Below are 7,420 nucleotides of genomic sequence, written 5' to 3' on the forward strand. Positions count from 1 at the left end.
TCTCATTTAAATCTCTTACATCTTTGTTTAATTTCTGTTTAGAGGATCTGTCCAGCTCTGTAAGAGGTGTGTTAAAGTCCCCTGTTATGATGGTATTATCAGATATCATATTGTTCAGACTGAGTAAGGTCTGCTTCAAGAATCTGGGAGCATTTAAATTGGGTGCATAAATATTTAGAATTGAAATGTCTTCTTGTTGTAGTTTTCCCTTGACCAATATAAAGTGACCATCTTTGTCTTTTTTGACTTTAGTTGCTTTAAATCCACATGTATCTGAAAATAAGATTGCAACTCCTCTTTTCTTCTGAATTCCATTTGCCTGAAAAATTGTCTTCCAACCCTTGACTCGGAGCTTTAATTTGTCTTTTGAAGCCAGGTGTGTTTCTTGCAGACAGCAAATGGATGGCTTGTGTTTTTTAATCCAGTCAGCCAATCTATGTCTCTTCAGTGGGGAATTCAAGCCATTAACATTTATTGAGATAATGGATAAGTGTGGTAGTATTCTATTCGTCTTATTTGGTGAGAGTCCATTGCTTAGTTTTATCTTTTGCATCAGTGTGGAGGTTAGGTTCTGTCCTTTGATTTCTGAGTTCTTACTTTGCTGCTGATCCATTGTGGTGGTCAGTGTGCAGAACAGGTTGAAGTATTTCCTGTAGAGCTGGTCTTGTTGTGGCGAATTTCCTCAATGTTTGTATATCCGTAAATGATTTGATTTCTCCGTCAATTTTGAAGCTTAGCTTAGCAGGATACAGAATTCTGGGCTGAAAATTGTTCTGTTTAAGTAGATTAAAGGTAGATGACCATTGTCTTCTTGCTTGGAAAGTTTCATTAGAGAAGTCTGTGGTAACTCTGATGGATTTGCCCCTGTAGGTCAACTGGCGCTTACTCCTGGCAGCTTGCAGAATCTTTTCTTTTGTCTTGACTTTGGACAGGTTCATCACAATGTGTCTTGGAGAAGCTCGGTTAGAGTTGAGGCGACCCGGGGTCCGATATCCCTCTGAAAGCAGTGTGTCAGAATCTTTGGTGATGTTTGGGAAATTTTCTTTTATAATATTCTCTAGTATGGCTTCCATTCCTCTGGGGCATTCTTCTTCCCCTTCTGGAATTCCTATAACTCGTATGTTGGAACGCTTCATAAAGTCCCATAATTCTGACAGTGAACGTTCTGCTTTCTCTCTCTTCTTTTCTGCCTCTTTTACTGTCTGAGTTATCTCAAGAACTTTGTCTTCTACCTCTGAAATTCTTTCTTCTGCATGGTCTAACCTGTTGCTGATACTTTCCATTGCATCTTTAAGTTCCCTAATTGACTGTTTCAGTTCCTTCAGGTCTGCTATATCCTTTTTATATTCTTCATATCGTTCATCTCTTATTTGATTCTGTTTTTGGATTTCCTTTTGGTTATTTTCCACTTTATTAGCAATTTCCTTCATTGTTTCCATCATTTCTTTCATTGTTTTCAACATGTGTATTCTAAATTCCCTTTCTGTCATTCCTAACATTTCTGTATAGGTGGAATCCTCTGCAGTAGCTACCTCATGGTCCCTTGGTGGGGTTGTTCTAGACTGGTTCTTCATGTTGCCTGGAGTTTTCTGCTGATTCTTCCTCATGAGTGATTTCTTTTATCTGTTTGCTTGCCCTAATTTTCCTTTCACTTCCTCTTGCTCTTTAAGTTCTTGTGCCTGTGGACTAAAGGTTACAGGACCAGAAGGGTGAGAAGGTTGAAGAGCAAAAAAAAAGGGGATGAAAGAAAGGAGGACCGAGTGATAAGAAAAAAAGAAAGATAGAGAAAGGAGAGGGGGTGGGTATAAGGAATATTGACAAAAAGAAGAGAGGCACAGAAAGAGGGAGACAGGGCAATATAGGTGTACAGTAGGGTACTTTGACACAACCTTAAAAAACCCCCACCTTCTGGGGATGCCCAGTTGCGTGGTTCCCTTGAGGTCAGCAGCTCTTTGCTAACCTGATCAGACACAGTACCCCACCTCCACCACGTAGAGAGGAAAGACAAAAATGCTATAAATCAAACCAAAAGAAGCAAACAGAAAACTTTACAGGGATAAAATTGGGTGAAAAACCAAATTATATCGGTAGAAACACTAGCAAAAATGAAGTTGAAGTTATTAAAAAAAGCAGCAATGGGAAATTATAATTAAACTAGGAAAATTGAGAAAGAAAAAGGGATCTGTGTGGAAAAGATTGAAATTAAAAAAACAAAAGAATATCAGCAACATTAAAATAAACAAACAAAAAAAACAACCAAGCAAAAAAAGAAAGAAAAAAATACACAACCAAAAACAAAGCAGTTTGTATATGTTATTGAATATTGTCTGGGCAACACGTGGTCTTCTGAGGTATGAGATGTTAGTCACAGTTCAGCTACGACTGGAGGCTGCTGATTACTCAAACCCCAGCAGGTAGACACCCTGAATCTCTCTTCAGCCTACTTAAAAGGCACTTCGAACTTGTAAACTTGTTGAGCAGAAGCTTTCCCAGCTTTCTTGCTGGAATCGCTGCTGAAGTGGCTATCCACTTACTCAGTGTGCCAAAACCGGTCTCACTCTGCCCCTGAGGGTTAGGGCTGCAAGGCGGCTCAGACCCCACCCTTAGGCTACTTGGTTGCTGGGTTACCAGCTCCCACCCGTTTCTAGCTCTGTGACCCTGAGGGCGGAGCTTGCCAGGGCAGATCGCTGACAATGGATCCGTGTGACCCACCGCCAAACACTATTAGCTCCGTCTGGCTCAGCGGCTCAGACTGGGGCCCTAGACAACGGCCAAAGTTCTCGCACTCCCGCTCAGGCCTTCCCCAAGGCAGTTCAACTCAGTGCCAAGTCCAAGGACATCAAAACAGTTCACAGGTAAGGCCTTTCTGGTTTGCAGTCTCGCTGCTACTGAACTTACAGTTGTGGGCGGGTTTAGACGGATTGAACACACGCGACCACTTGCCGGTTTTCCACAGATTTAGTCCTCCTCTTGGGGTCCAGAAGTCTCTCGCTGACTCCCTGTATCCTCATAGGAGTGATGATAGGCAGTTCCCACCAGCCAGAGACGCCTGGAGTCCTAACTCCCCAGACTCACGGTGCCCAGATGCAAGGAAGCTGTTACTCGGCTGCCATCTTGCTCCGCCTCTCACAAGTAGGAATTTTTTTAAAGCCACAAAGCACAGCATGAATCTTGGCATTAAGCCTTCTTTCCACTGAGGGTCTATGGATGGAAAATCAAGTATGTTTCCTCTCCTCCCTTCCGCTTTTGTCACCTTTTGGCCCCATTTTCCTTTACCTCTCTCTCATCTTCCTGTTTCCTTCCCTCATTCCAAATTCAACCTTTCTTACTCAATGCTCATCATCTTTAATCATCCGAGAAATGCAAATCAAAACTGCTTTGAGATATCATCTAACTCCAGTAAGATTAGCCCATATCACAAAATCCCAAGACCAGAGATGTTGGTGTGGATGTGGAGAAAAGCGAACACTTCTACACTGCTGGTGGGAATGCAAATTAATACATTCCTTTTGGAAAGATGTTTGGAGAACACTTAGAGATCTAAAAATGGACCTGCCATTCAATCCTATAATTCCTCTACTAGGTATATACCCAGAAGACCAAAAATCACATTATAACAAAGATATTTGTACCAGAATGTCTATTGCAGCCCAATTCATAATTGGTAAGCCATGGAAAAAGCCCAAGTCCCCATCGATCCATCAATGGATTAATAAATTGTGGTATATGTACACCATGGAATATTATGCAGTCTTAACAAAAGATGGAGATTTTACCTCTTTCATGTTTACATGGATGGAGCTAGAACATATTCTTCTTAGTAAAGTATCTCAAGAATGGAAGAAAAAGTATCCAATGAAACTAATTTATGGCTTTCACATGAAAGCTATAACCCAGATATAACCTAAGAATAGGGGGAAGGAGGAGAGGGTGGGGATGGATGAGGGAGAATGGGCAGAGGGAGGGTGATTGGTGGGATTACACCTGTGGTGCATCTTACAAGGGTACATGTGAAACTTCCTAAGTGTGGAGTATAGATGTCTTAACACATAACTAGGAGGGTGCCAGGAGGGCTGTGTTGACCAGTGTGATGAAAATGTGTCAAACGGTCTATAGAACCAGTGTATGGTACCGCATGATCTCATTAATGTACACAGCTATGATTTAATAATTAAAAAAAAAGAAAAATAATGTGCCACATGTACTTACAGAATCCAAAGGATCATTCTGAGTAAATGTGAAAGAAATAACTGATCCTTGAGTAAATACAATCTCTTGGCTGAGTTAAAACTAGGAGAGTGAGTCTGTGAGCACTAACAATGCCACATAGAAATGCCTAGAAACGTCATTTTTTAGTACTCAGTTTAGTAGACCATATCTTGCCTGAATATGTTCATTATTTACAAAATATTCCCTTTTTTCCTCTGAAATTTAGCCATTTATTTTGGCTGTTAGCTGCTTCTTTCCAAATGCTAGCCAATACTGCAGTTATATCTAATATTAAAATACTCTTATACATGAATTACAAATATTAATAATGTAACTCTGCATGTATAAATATCTCAATATTTCTAGACTCAGCATTCAGAATGTACCTAAAAGTGGTTTTTTTTGGTACCGATGGTATTTTGTTTTAATTATCGTTGTTTCAAAAGTGCTCTGTACATAGCAAAGCCCCAAACTGCAAAAACAGTAGCACCAAAACTTGCTCAAAGCCAAAATGTAGAGCTCTTGAGGTCAGCTTGTGTCAGGTGCGGGTACATGGCCATTGTTTTCAATTTAACAAAGATATCCTTACTGGATGCATCAGCAGTATTGCAAGTGAAGGCTTGTGGTGGAGGCATTTTGTGTTTCCTGCAGAAATCAGTAGGTGAAATACTATATTCTTGCTTAACTTCATGTAGGTCTGACTTTGCAGCTACGATTAAGCAGGGCATTCTGCTGTCCATAAAGTGTTGCTTAAAAAACCTGGCACAGTATTCAAAGGATTTGGGATTACTGACATCATATACCAGGCACACAACATCACAAATGATCTCAGCCTCAGTTAGAAATTCCAATTATGAGATATCATGCAACAACAAGTATTTCTCTTGTCCATATACATAAACATATGCATAGTAGGATTTATGATCATCATGAATTTTCTTCTGCCTCATTGAGTTTCTTCCAAGAAGAGCCTGAAGAACTCCACTTTTCCCACAGTTTTTCATTCCAATTAAGTTACATCTGAACACATTTCTTTTTCTTTTATTAGTATTAGATCATAGCTGTGTACATTAATGCGATAATGGGGCACCATGCACTGGTTTTATAAACAGTTTGGCACATTTTCATCACACTGGTTAACATAGCATGTCTGGCATTTTCTTAGTAATTGTGTTAAGACAATCATATTCTGCATTCACTAAGTTTCACATGTACCCTTGTAAAAAGGAAGAGAAATGGAGAGCAAAAACAGATCATTCCCTCAGAGAGCTTTGGGATAATTCAAAGAAGGCTAATATCCACCTCATTGGAATCCCTGAAAGTGATGAAGTGGCCTTGCAAGGCACAGAGACCCTTCTCCATGAAATTATGAAAGAGAATTTTCCAGACATGCCAAGAGATTCTGAAACTTGGATAGCAGACAGTTTCAGAATGCCAGCACAACTCAATCCAAATAAGACATCCCCCAGGCATATTATAATTAAATTCACTAGTGTAAATATGGAAAAGATTAACACACTCCTTTGAGTCTGTTTTTTTCTTTAGGTCGACCTTTTTATCTCTTGTTACTGTAATGCCTAAAGCTTGAGACTCTTGTTCAGTCAATATTGAATAGCCTAGGTAGCCCAAATACTACAGGCATGGCTGTACATCTAAATAGGTTGTGAGGATCCACTGGGAAAGGAATCCCTGGTAGGTTAACCAGCTTCTTTCCTTGGTACAAACTGTGTTATTCACATCTGGCCCCCAAGGTATATAAGGGAAAACTTTGAATAAATTTTTAAGCTCATCAGGTGACAAAGCATAGTTTCTATCCAAATCATGCTTGTCAAAGGTGCTCTGGAGAAACAAATATGCATGATGATTTAATTCAGTAGGGCAATCAGGAGGTATTTTTAGCAGGGGAAATAAACATTCAGGCATCAAATTCAGATTATCATCCTAACCGAATTATCAAAGCACAGTCCAAGTAGTTCTGTGTCTCCCTCTCTGGATAAAAAGTGTGTGTAAAAAGAGAAAACCTTTCAGTGTCAATCCACTATCAGCCACACCATCACTTATATGCTTCCTTACTACATTCTTGACATCTTCCAAAGCTTGAGGAGCTAATGAAGTGTTGAAACAAATTTTCTGAAAGAAGTTGAGATTGAGCTCAGCATCATTGAAGGTACCATCATTATCTTGGTCAGATATTTTAAATATATGAATAAGGGCTTTTATACAAGCTGGTTTCATCTCCTTCTCCTCTGGGAAATACAGGGGTCCCGTAGGAAGAAGAACAGCTTTCTGTGCATGATAAAAGAGCTCTGATATGTTCTTCAGGTTTTTTGCTGAACACTCCACACAGGTTTCTATTTCTGTATACTGGATCATAATAGGAAGGATGGTCTCCGTACTACTGTATTCCACCAGATCAGATTTTTTCCCAACTAACATTAAAGGCAGCCTGCTGCTATCTTTGTCTATTCTCTCATTTATGAGAGGAATTCATCAACTCGATACCTTATCAATAGAATGCTTATTGTTAACAGCATACACTATGCAAATGACATTAGCCTGTGATATTTCTTGATGAAGTTGTTCATGACTTTGTTCTGCTTCTGAGTAATCTACAATATGTGTTGGAACTCTCTCAGGGGTGACATCAGCTGGAATGGTGATTTCTTCAGCTCGAGGAGGAACCTCTTCTGGGAATTCTTCACTGACCAGAGACATAATCAGTGATGTCTTCCCAACTCTAGGTTCTGGCACCAGCAGGATCCGCAGGTCTTTCTTCATGTCTGCTGCCCACATGCTTGGAGTGGACTCCTTTCACCAGGTGCACCCACTCCATGGTGCTGGTCTCCCCACGCTACTGGCATCACCTGCCAGCCTCTTCAGCTGCCCAGGCCCACCACACGGCCTCCTCAGTTACTTCAGAGCACCTGAGCCAGGACAGCCCAGTGGGACTGGATAAAAGATTTAAATTTAATACACAAATAAAAATTCTAGAAGAGAGTGTGGGAAAAACACTTGAAGATATTGGCCTGGGGAAAAACTTTATGAAGAAGACCACCTACCCACCCACCCACCCACCCCCTGCAATTGCAGCAACACCAAAAATAAATAACTGGGACTTGATCAAGCTAAAGAGCTTTTGCACAGCTAAGAGTACCACAGAGCAAACAGATAGCCCTCAGAATGGGAGAAGATTTTTGCAGGCTACGAATCT

The 7,420-nt window shown here is 40.4% G+C and overlaps 1 pseudogene; it reads right to left on the bottom strand.

The window, feature by feature from the left end:
• Positions 1-4,637: 4,637 nt before the first annotated feature.
• Positions 4,638-6,990, bottom strand: LOC128588370 (mitochondrial Rho GTPase 1-like; annotated as a pseudogene).
• Between the last annotated feature and the right edge of the window lie 430 nt (positions 6,991-7,420).

This window comes from Nycticebus coucang, chromosome 6 (assembly GCF_027406575.1).
Source record: "Nycticebus coucang isolate mNycCou1 chromosome 6, mNycCou1.pri, whole genome shotgun sequence".
Taxonomy (NCBI): Eukaryota; Metazoa; Chordata; class Mammalia; order Primates; family Lorisidae; genus Nycticebus; species Nycticebus coucang.